The following is an 11,993-nucleotide window of genomic DNA, read 5'->3' as shown; positions in this document are numbered from 1 at the left end:
AGAAACCTTTTCGTGCTTGACCTTGATATTCTTGACCTTGATATTCTTGACCTTGATATTCTTGACCTTGATATTCTTGACCTTGATATTCTTGACCTTGATATTCTTGACCTTGATATTCTTGACCTTGATATTCTTGTGATATTCCTGACCTTGATATTCTTGACCTTGATATTCTTGACTTTTCTGTGATTGACGTTTTTAAGCATAACGATTTATGCGTTGGTGTTTTTTGTCTGAATTTTATATTCTTAACGTTTTTGTGCTTAACGCTTTATGCTGAACGATTTATGTTTGATGTTTTGTGATTGACCTTGATATTCTTGAAGTTTTTATGCTGACCGATTTAAGCTTGACGTTTTGTGCTTTACCTTGATATTCTTGACGTTTTTATGCTGAACGATTTATGCCTGACGTTTTGTGGTTGACCTTGATATTCTTGACGTTTTTATGCTGACCGATTTAAGCTTGCCGTTTTGTGCTTTACCTTGATATTCTTGACGTTTTTATGCTGAACGATTTATGCCTGACGTTTTGTGGTTGACCTTGATATCTTAGACGTTTTTATGTTGAACGATATAAGGTTGACGGTTTGTCTTGATATCCTTGACGTTTTTGGGCCTGAAACTTTTATACTAAACTACTTTTTTGATTTTTAGTGCTCGCCGTTTTATTCAACGAATTCATCAAAATTCTGATCTTTGCATCTTTTTTCAACTTGCTTTTTGGTTGGAAAATCAGATTTAATTAGGTTTTATGATTTTAGAAAAAAAAAACATAAATTTTCCTGATGTTTGGTGCCAGACCTCTCCACTAAAAACTGGCGCCTGAAAAGTAAAACTATATATTTTCACGCGAAATTTAATTAATTCAATTTGTATATTGTCAAGTTTCACTTTGCTTTCATTTGACATTGAGTAGTTTAGATGTTTATTATATTTTATTAGGCACAGCAAACTAATAAGGTACAGAACTAACTCCCCAGATAATAAGACCAGGTCTACTTTGAAGTGCTGCTAGACCTCGGCCTTAAATATTTCCCTTCCTTCTTTTATCTAGCCGCGAAAAAAAAACTACTTTACTGCAGTAGGGCTGGGCACGTTAAAAAGATTTATAAATAAATCATAGAAAACAATGTCTTTCATCCTAAATCTTTTTACACACATGTTTGCAGATTGCAAAACACAGATTTACACACATGTATGCAGATTGAAAACACAGGATTAAACACATGCATGCAGATTAATTGCAAAGAAAAACAGTTTTACACACAAATATGCAGATTGCAAAACAAACGTTTAAAGGATCCTTCAGTAATATGAGAATATAGAGGATAGAGATTGCAAAAACACAGGTTTACATACATGCATGCAGATTGCAAAACACAGGTTATGACACCTGCATGCGGATTGAAAAACACAGGTTTTGACCCGTGCATGCGGATTACATAACACAGGTTATGACATGTGCATGCGGATTACAAAACACAGGTTATGACAAGTGCATGCGGATTGCAAAACACAGGTTTTGACCCGTGCATGCAGATTGCAAAACACAGGTTATGACATGTGCATGCAGATTTCAAAACACAGGTTATGACACGTGCATGCAGATTGCAAAACACAAGTTTAAAGTGACCTTCATTGTAAATATAGAGGATCCTTTAAACCATTGAATGTAATAAATACCGGAGCAGATCCCATGGTTACCCCTAGACAACTTACATTGTACATTGTCTGTAAATCTAAATGTGCTTATCAGTAACTACGCAAATCTTGTATTGCGATTAACCTAACCTAGCTATGTCTGTAAATATCTAAGTCAAACCTATATTGTGATTTGCCTAACTATGTTGATATATAACGACACAAAACTTGTAATTATGTCTATTTAACTTAATCTGTAGCCTATGAACCCAAAATACAATTAGTTGGAATAGACTCCGCTTTGATTATGGTGAGAGAGTAACTGTTACTAGTTTAGCGAGCGAGAAGAGTCCTGAATCAACATAGATTAGGAATCGGTTCAGATAAATTGTTTCCGGATTGACATTGATAGTAAAGCATTGGTTTTAATAAATCGTGTCAAAATTTACATTGATAGTAAAACATTGATTCAGATAAATTGTGTCCAAATTTACATTGACAGTAAAGCATTGGTTCAGATAAATTATGTCCGGATTGACATTTATAGTAAAGCATTGGCTCAGATAAATCGTGTCAGGATTGACATTAATAATAAAGCATTAGTTCAAATAAATCGTGTCGGCATGGACATTGATAGTAAAGCATTGGTACAGATAAATTGTGTACTTATTGAAATTGATTGTAAAGCATTGGTACCCGTACAGATAAATTGTGTCCGAATTGTCTTTGATAGTGAAGAATTGGTTCAGATAAATTGTGTCCAGATTGACATTGATAGTAAAGTGTTATTGAACCATTGTAGACCAACGAGAGGGATTTAGTTGTACCTGGATTGATACGGGTCTGAAAGACTTTTATGGAGTAAGGCATTTACTACAAGCATACTATCAGCGATTCAGAGCAAAATTCTTTAAAATGCGATATTATCGGAAATATTTTTTGTTTCTATTTGTTTTTGCTAGAGATATCCACAAGAATTGTGTTCAAGAAATGCGGCAAATTTTTATTTTTTATAGAAAAAGGGAAAAATTTTCATCTATCAAAATATACAGTAAAATTTTCAGCGTAAAACAAGAATTATTTCATTTAAATTTAGAACCTTCCACGTTAGCAGAACATGTACACAATCTATGTAACCCTAAAAACCTGGGGTTTTAAAGAAAATCAAAAAATAAATGGGGGGATGTGGGGGGGGGGTATTATTATTAGAAAAAAGCCTAAATGTTAAAGTATTGAGGTACAATGCATTTCAGAATTTCAAATTCAATAACTAAATAGGTAAGGAAGTTTTTAAAAGATTTGTAAAAATTGCCAACAAATAAAAAAGTAGAAATATAATGTTTCTTCAAGTCCATTTTTAGGCTAATAGCTGTTTTATTTTTAAGGTTTTGGGATCCTTTTTTATGTGAAAACTGTAAATGTGATTTCTGCAATTAACAAAAGCACTATAGGTAGAAACAAGAAGGGACACTGAATGCCACCCCCCCCCGGCCTTTTTTAGGGTTAAGTAGCACTCTGTTTAATGACATGGCCCACCCTGGAGTGTATCCTATCATGTTTACATCTTTCTAGATGTTATAAAACTCAAATAAACACAAATATTGTATTTGAGGTAGATACTTCAATAGAATAGTTTCATATACTTCAAATATTACAAAACTTATGTAGTTAATAACTTACAAATAAATTCCAACAAAAACTGGTAAATGTATTTCTAGAAAATTATATATTAAAATTGTTTTCCCTTCATTGAATATGCTCAAATGCATCTCTATAGTTTCAGTAGAAGAAAATATTTCCATTTACTGTCAGCGCCGATTGAAGGATTCATAACTCTAATTGGATAATGAGATAGATAGAAAGATAGATGTTACCGCCATACTATTTCTATTGGTTCAGAATAGACAACAAACACATGACTGAACCCTGATTGGATCTACCCCCCGCCCCCCCCCCCTCTCTATCTATCATACAAGAATTTAGCAACAATTTCAGACAACAGGAGAATACAAAATTCCAACTACACTTCGCTTACATGGAGTCCTAAAAAATTGTCTCTTTATTAAAAATTTATTAAATTTATTAATTAACAAATTGTTTGTAAACATTAGATATAAAAAATATAGAGCTATATTTATGTTGAAAAAACTAGCTTTTTAGTAAAAAAAAAAATACAGAAATTCGGTTTTGTTTGAACTCCCTGTATTTTGCAGATGTGTATGGATTCAACATGAGAATCTAAACAAATGTACAGGGTGTCCCAACAAACATGGGAATTCTGATTTCCGATTCCTAATAAATGACAAAGTGTGTTTGTATCAAAAAAGAGTGTGCGTCTTATGATCCTTTGCAAACTGAGGTCTCCCTGCTTTGTAATTAATTATTTTTATTAAACATTTGAACAATTTTAATGTTTTTTTAATAAATCTGAATCCGGACAAATTTATAGATATCCCATCAATCAGTTTTGAGGGAGCAAAAATACATGCTAGACCACATTAAGGAAATCTGTAAAACAGAAAACTGTGGAATAGAAAGACGACTTTTAGACATAAAATAATGAATTTAAATAGTCTGCCCCTTTAGTAAAAGTAAATTCATCATAAATGAAGCATAAAGTCTGACTGCGTCAACCATGTTGCACTACCTAGTCCTGTTGATTGAATACTATATTAACCCAATGTCCGTGCTGTTCAGAACAAACTAGGACCGGAAAGGTTGACCCGGCTCGGAAACTCAAATGTACCACGGCTGCCCGTGAGCAATTGTGAAATGTAAACAGACCCATTTTACTTAAAAGTGACTTTTGAAACGTTTTGGTTTGTCACAACATAAAATTCACTTGTTAAGTTTTTTCATGTTAGTTTTCATTTCGATGGTTTATTGGTGTTCACATCTAGTGGAAATAAGACGATAAACAGGCCATTACTTAATTCCTGCATTTTTTTGGGACACCCTGTATCTAAACTAAGTCAGAATATTTCTAGTTGTGCACGGATATATTGTATATATTGTACATATTATATATATTGTATATATTGTATATATTGTAAATATTGTATATATTGTATATATTATATATATTGAATATATTGTACATATTGTATGTATTGTATATATTGTATATATTATATATATTGTATATATTGTATATAATGTATATATGGTACATATTGTACATATTGTATATATTGTATATATTGTATATCTTGTATATATTGTATTGTATATGTAGTGTATATATGTATTGTACCAAAATTGTATGAAGGATGGAATATTAAACGTTTTTACACTGATAACTCTTTTTTTGTGTTAGATCCAGTAGGCATTTTATTAGGATTGGTCGGGGGGGGGATATTTTTTGATCTAGTTAAATAAGCTCAGCTCATTAAAAGCAAGTTTTCAGGATTTCTCATCATTCTTAGAGAAAATTATTTTTAAACACTTTTTTTGTCCTGTACATTTCCGTTTTCACAAGAATTATGCTTCACACAGCTTTTCTATAGATTCATAGAACCCACTGCAGCCAACTAGACAGAAGGAGAAGGTCAAATTTAAGGGACAGCCTTGCTACCACTTTGTGACCTCGTAGCTCCTCTAGTTACATATTCAAAATTCAAACAAAAATTCAATAATTTTTTTGCAGAGATAAGAGATTTACAGAGATTGATTATCAGTTAAAATATGCGATATTTTCCACAGTATTTTCTATTGTGTACAAGTACTGTACACGACCAATCAGCAAACATCCGTATTCAGGGATATTTAAGGATCCTTTGGAGACGAAGCACAAAATCTTCCAAAAAAGACTGATTTATAAATGTTATGTTTCATGTTTAAAATTGGAGTATTTCTTTAAAAGGTGTAAAACTTAACCCCTGAATCATGGGTATTATGTTCAACAAGTGGCGGTGAGATGGCACTCTGAAAAGTAAAAACCTATCGAGTCAACTTAGACCTACGTAGCCCACTCTGTGAAAGGAGATAAGCAGTCTGTGTAGTCTGTGCTCTTTAATAAAAGAAGCTATAATTGAAAACATTTAAGATTTTAAGCTTACTTGGAATTTACTTTAGCTTGACATAAACCATGGACAAACCGTTTTTATTAAATTTAACACATGTTTTTTCCGTAACTCTTAGAAACCGTTCAAATTCATCCCCATTCATAAAAAAAATGAGAAACATTAAAAGAATTCATGCACATTCCCTTTCAGGGCGTAAACACTTCACTAAGTATTGTGGATTGTAAAAAACATGTCAATTATATTCTAAATAATTATAATTGGATATCTTGCATTGTAGGGCGGACACTGATAGATAGATAGAGTTAAGGATAGAAGAATATATATGCATAGATAGATAGATAGATAGATAGATAGATAGATAGAGTTAAGGATAGAAGAATATATATGCATCGATAGATAGGTAGATAGATAGATAGAGTTAAGGATAGAAGAATATATATGCATAGATAGATAGATAGATAGATAGATAGATGGATAGATAGAGTTAAGGATAGAAGAATATATATGCATAGATAGATAGATAGATAGATAGATAGATAGATAGAGTTAAGGATAGAAGAATATATATGCATAGATAGATAGATANTAGAGGCAAGGTTGTATAATAAGGTTGGTTACTCTCGTTCATCCAGTATGTGGTAGATGCAAGGTTGTATTATAAGGTTGGTTACTCTCGATGCGCTTCAGTGTACAAGAAATGTCGTCTCCTAAGATAGATAAAAACCTAAAATGGCGTCATTGATTATAGAGGCGAGAGTAGTCATATTAGGATTTTATCTGTCTATCTCAGAAGACGACATTTTCCGTACATTGGATTTGGAGCGCATCAATTGAGTAACCTATCTTATTATACAACCTTGGGTAAATACAAGGAAATATTTGCGTTTAAGTTTTATAAATACTATACGCTAGGCATGCGCAGAATCCGTAGAATGCGTCAAACTGCGTTTGAACTCTGATCTCAATTACGCTAGACGCATATTTTGCAAGTTTCATCATTTTCAAATTTGAATAAAAATTGTAAGAGCTAATAGAAGGAAGCATTAAAATTCGACTCTTATGTCATCATCACACATTTCTGTTTTTAGATTTTTTTAAAAACCCTGACCGGCCTTTCGACCGTTCTGCATTAAAATAAAAAATCCTTTTTATCGTATCTACCAACCCCTTAATGGTGAAAGTTTTTTCTTAGACATATTTGTTCGAAATACAAGATTGACTCCCCGGTTTGTCGAGAACAATTTGCAGGTCTGTTTGTAACTTTTATCTAATATTTTATTTAAAAAGAAATTTATTCACCAACTCTAGAGATCAAAGAAACCGCCGGGGGGGGGGGCAGCTTCATTAAACAAGGAAAAACAAAAGTAAAACAGTCCAAGAAAATATGATTATGCATTTTCACATCTGTATGTAATAAATTCCCTATTCCATAGAATTCTTTCACACCAGTATCAATCCAGGTACAGCCCAATTAGGTACTCATGGTTCAAAGAATGTCTTACTATTAATGTAAATTCAGACGCGATCTATCTCTTTACTATCAATGTCAAAACACAGACACAATCTAGTTCTATATTTCAAGAGTGTGATTCAAGATGCTTCTAGTTTGCTAAACATGAAGTAATTACTCTCACACAGTAATCAAAGTGGAGTCCAATTCCAACTGAAGTGTTTTTAAATATCTATGTTACAGGTTAAGTTAATGTAAGTATTCACAAGATTTGCACAGATATATATCAGCGTAGTTAAGCTAATCACATTTCATTTACAGACGTAGCTAGGCTAGCTTAAACACAATACAAGTCTTGTGTAACTATTTACGTAGATAATTAATAATGTACAACGACATTTGAGTTCAGGTGTACAGATATTACAGTTACACTATATGCATTATTGTATATCATACATATAGTTTATTAGAGATAAAAGAATCATCAAATTTAAGCTCAAATGACTAGTTCCAAAATCAAATTTAAGAAAAAAATTTTGTATCATATGATGTCATAAAGCTAAAATTAATTAAAGTTTTATTAACATAATAATAAAGAGTCTAGTATTGTTAGCAAAATTTTAAAAATTTTCTTTCGATAAAAGGAATTGAGTTGCAAACTCAGAATTTACGGGCGGTATATCTTTGCAGCCTAATGGTTTAATCCTTTTTTATTTCAAACGTAGAATAATTAGTCTAACAGAATTAAAAGTTTGAAATAACAAAGCTATGTGAAATAAATTTGCCAACGTATAAGAAAACCAGGACTAAGGAAAAAACACAATTTCTTTAATTAATTAAGATTCAGAATTTTAAATCTTATTTTAAAAATCTACCTCAAGGGTCGTGTGTTAAATAACTTCAAATTCTCCTCTGTAGTCGGAACATAACTAAAAGTATAGAAGTATTTCACCGGCGTGGTTAAAGAAAAAAAATCATAAAATACCTGAGCGGTCTAGGTCGCAGAGCTTTTGATCTGTTATGGCGATATCTAAAAAAAGTTGAAATAAAACTATTTGATTAAACCTTGTTAGCGGCCATACAATGTGCAAGTTTTTTAACATAAATAATGTCTCAATGTAATATTTGTTTTTTTAGATTATTGGAATAAGATTATCACAAAAAAGTCATAAAAAAATGTTTTTTCTTTTTACCTCACTCGTACTTTGTCATCTCCCGGTGGTTCAGTGGACATTTTTAAGATCTGAAAATTTTGAAAAATTAATTTTTTTGGGAATATAAACATTTTTTAAAAGTTGTTTATGAAGTCTAAATTAAAAATCCTATGATATTTCTATTATAAGGTCTAAAATTACACACATTTTAGTAATCCTAAAAATTGAGTTGTCCTATTTGATTCCCTCCCCCTCCCCAACACACACACAACTCCACAAGATTTGTCTTTTTCCATCTTGTTTCCTTCTAGCACAGTGCTGATGCTCTTCAACTTTTAATCAAAGTGGGGTTTTACATCTTTAATACCTTTTTAACCTGTGTCAACATGCTCGTGTGATTGTCGTGAATTGGATTTTTACATGCTATGGCCAAGGAGTATGGAATAGAAGGGAGATACAACTGAGATCCGCCCTACCATATGATTATGCATGCTTTGCAGACGGTACTATATACATTTGTATAAGAATAGATTATTGTATACGCGGTAAATGTACATCGGACAAATATTTCTTATACAAATGAAGTACCGTCTGCAAAACATGTATAATGTAGAGCGGGCCGCGTCAGTTGTTGCTGCCTTCTATTCCATACTCCTTGGTTATGGCTCTTTAAAAAAGAAAAGCCTCAAGGGCATATTTATTGCANAGGTTTAATTTAAAAGGACTGTATAGGTTTAATTTAAAAGGACTGTATAGGTTTAATTTAAAAGGACTGTATAGGTTTAATTTAAAAGGACTGTATAGGTTTAATTTAAAAGGACTGTATAGGTTTAATTTAAAAGGACTGTATAGGTTTAATTTAAAAGGACTGTATAGGTTTAATTTAAAAGGACTGTATAGGTTTAATTTAAAAGGACTGTATAGGTTTAATTTAAAAGGACTGTATAGGTTTAATTTAAAAGGACTGTATAGGTTTAATTTAAAAGGACTGTATAGGTTTAATTTAAAAAGACTGTATAGGTTTAATTTAAAATGATGTAAAATCTTTTGTATAAAAAATGTGTATAATGAAATATATGAATAACAAATTAACAAAAAACGAAAATAAGATTTGAAAATTCTAGATTTTAAAAACCTATATTCTAGATAAATCCGTGGGATTAGGGTAAAATTTCATTCTTCAGTAAATGTATATAAACTTTCTTCTTTCTTTATCCACAGAAGTTAAAATTTTGAGAAAATTGAGTCATCAATTCTAATCTTTCTGCTTCTTAGACTATAAAAGTATATAGAAAGCGTCCGTTTTAGCTGGTAAAAAGTACGGGTACGTAAAAAGCCTTGTTTTTTATTTTTTTTTATTTTTATTGTAGAAAATTGATTGTTTTGAATTATATAAGTGACAAATAGAAAATGAAGAAAATTGCGAAAATTTATTACTTTGCAAGATAGAAAACGAAGATATCTTTCTTGTTTTTACTAAAACAGATGTTCTAAAGGAACCGTTGTATATCAAACTCTACCTCTAATTAGAAGGATCAGTTGACCGCCCTTTTACTTTGTTTTTATATTGGAGATAGATTATGTACTGCAACGGTACATATCTCATATAGATCCAGACTGCTATCAAAAGTTGCATCAATTTTTAAGACTGGGTCCACTGTTGCAAGACCTTGGCCTTTCCTTTAACCTCACTCACTTTCATATATTTTTTGTAACCCTTGACATGTGCATTTTAGAACTGTAAAGTACTTGTTCTTAGCTTTACTTTTAAAGAAGAAATTGGAAAAATTCAAATCGATTTTTTTTTGAGAGCTTGCAAACATTAAATAGTCTAAGGGCAATGGAAAGAATAATGCGCTAATGCCGCAACTTTGATTCAAAAACTTTCTACATTACCTTTTGCAAAGGAATTGTATCTTTGTCACAAATTCAAATTTACTAATCCCTATATCTTAGCAACTTGATGGTGCAAACCTTAGATATTTCAAACTATATAATATTTGATTTACCAGAATTCATAGTTTGAAATATCTGAGGGATTATATATAGGGATTAGAAAATCTGAGTTTATGGCAAAGACTCAAATCCTTTACATGATACACAACTATATAAACCAAATGTTATGCAAATGCAGAAAGCATGCAGATACCAAAAAAATAGTTTTAAGGTTTCAAAAAAAGAGTAGAAAATTTTAGAAATGGTTTGTTTGCCAAGCTGTATATTAAGGGACAAACTGATTCGGAAACTTATGAATTAATCGTTTTTCTTGTTTGTAAAGTGATTAATTCTGATACTCTCCTCCAACATTTTTGCAGCAGCAATAATCAACTTAATTTAGTAGAGAAACCACAACTGAGATAAATATTAATATTTTAATCATTCTTCTATATATAAATTTGTCTTGTCTTGGTGTTTGTTTGTCTGTCTTTCTGTCTGTTTTTTTGTATCCAATAAACGTCAAAACGGCTGAACCGATCGGGCCCAAATTTTTTGTGGGACATCACGTGACCACAGTGAAGGTTTATGAATGATAATAATTTTTAAAAAATGTGTTTTAAAGGTTCTTAATTTTGTAAAAAAATATTTTAATTCTTGAAAATCCGCAAATTTTTTTTTAAAAATCCGCAAAAATTTTTTCTTCTTTGTTTTGAAATGTAAACAAAAAGAACATGTTCACAATTTAATTAGAAGATAGNCCCCCCCCCCGGAACTTACATAAAATCTAAAATATATTATACAATATACATATAAGATATTTTCCCTGTAAATATAAAAATATCCTGCAGCTTAGAATATTCAAAATATAAACATAAAATAACTTTAGAAAAGGATTTAAGACATCTTTTATATACGTATTTTATCAATTTCAACTTTTAAAAAAATTCAAGACTTTTTCAGAGAGATTTTAAAGCTTTTTGCAAAACTAAGTCTTTTATATCTTTTAACACCCCCCCCCCTTCCTTCTTATTCTTCTAGTCCCCCTAAAAAAACTAATGAATGTTTATCTTGCCCCCTTTAATTTGATTAGCATAATAGGTTGAGTTTCAAGCCAAGAATTAAGGCAGTTGAGACACATATTGACGCCCGGCCTTCTCTCGTCAATATTAGGAATTTAACACTCTCTCGGCATCTATTTTAAAATATATTTGATATTTTGAAATCTGTCCTCTATTTTAAAATTTGTTTGCCATTTTGAAATGTGTCCGCCATTTTAAATTATGCCCGCCATTTTGAATTATGCCCGCCATTTTGAATTATGTCCGTCATTTTGAATTTTGTCCGCAATTTTAAACTGTCTCTCTATTTCGAAATCTGTCCGTCCCCGTCATTTCGAATCGTACGCCATTTTGATATCTGTCTTCCAATTTTTAATATATTCGCCATTTTGAAATCTGTTCGCCATTACGAAGCATGTCCGCTATTAAAAACTTGTCCTCTGCATTTGTTATATATTTTTGCAATTTTGAATCATCATGTCCAGTGTTTGCCATCATCAAAATATTAATATGTTTACTTACGTGTCTGCCTTTTTGAATCATGTCCAACATTTTAAAATCTGTCCGCCATTTTGAATTGAATCCGACATGTCCAACATTTTCCAATATGTCGACTGATGTTTGGTTTGACAGAAAATTATAATTAACGAGTGGAATAAATTATGAGAGGTCATCAATGACACATTTTTTCATCCGGATATGCATATCTCTCCCCCCCCCCC

General features: G+C 31.4%; 1 long non-coding RNA gene across 1 annotated transcript; it reads right to left on the bottom strand.

Moving 5' to 3' along the window:
- Positions 1-7,988: 7,988 nt before the first annotated feature.
- On the bottom strand, positions 7,989-8,366 carry LOC111708022 (uncharacterized). The gene is made up of 3 exons (XR_002766574.1): positions 8,315-8,366; positions 8,107-8,151; positions 7,989-8,050 (listed from the first exon to the last, which is right to left on the bottom strand). It is a non-coding gene; the product is annotated as an uncharacterized LOC111708022 (long non-coding RNA).
- Between the last annotated feature and the right edge of the window lie 3,627 nt (positions 8,367-11,993).

Source organism: Eurytemora carolleeae, unplaced genomic scaffold (genome assembly GCF_000591075.1).
Source record: "Eurytemora carolleeae unplaced genomic scaffold, Eaff_2.0 scaffold5, whole genome shotgun sequence".
In the NCBI taxonomy this organism is placed as follows: Eukaryota; Metazoa; Arthropoda; class Copepoda; order Calanoida; family Temoridae; genus Eurytemora; species Eurytemora carolleeae.
This window is presented reverse-complemented; position numbering and strand designations above follow the sequence as displayed.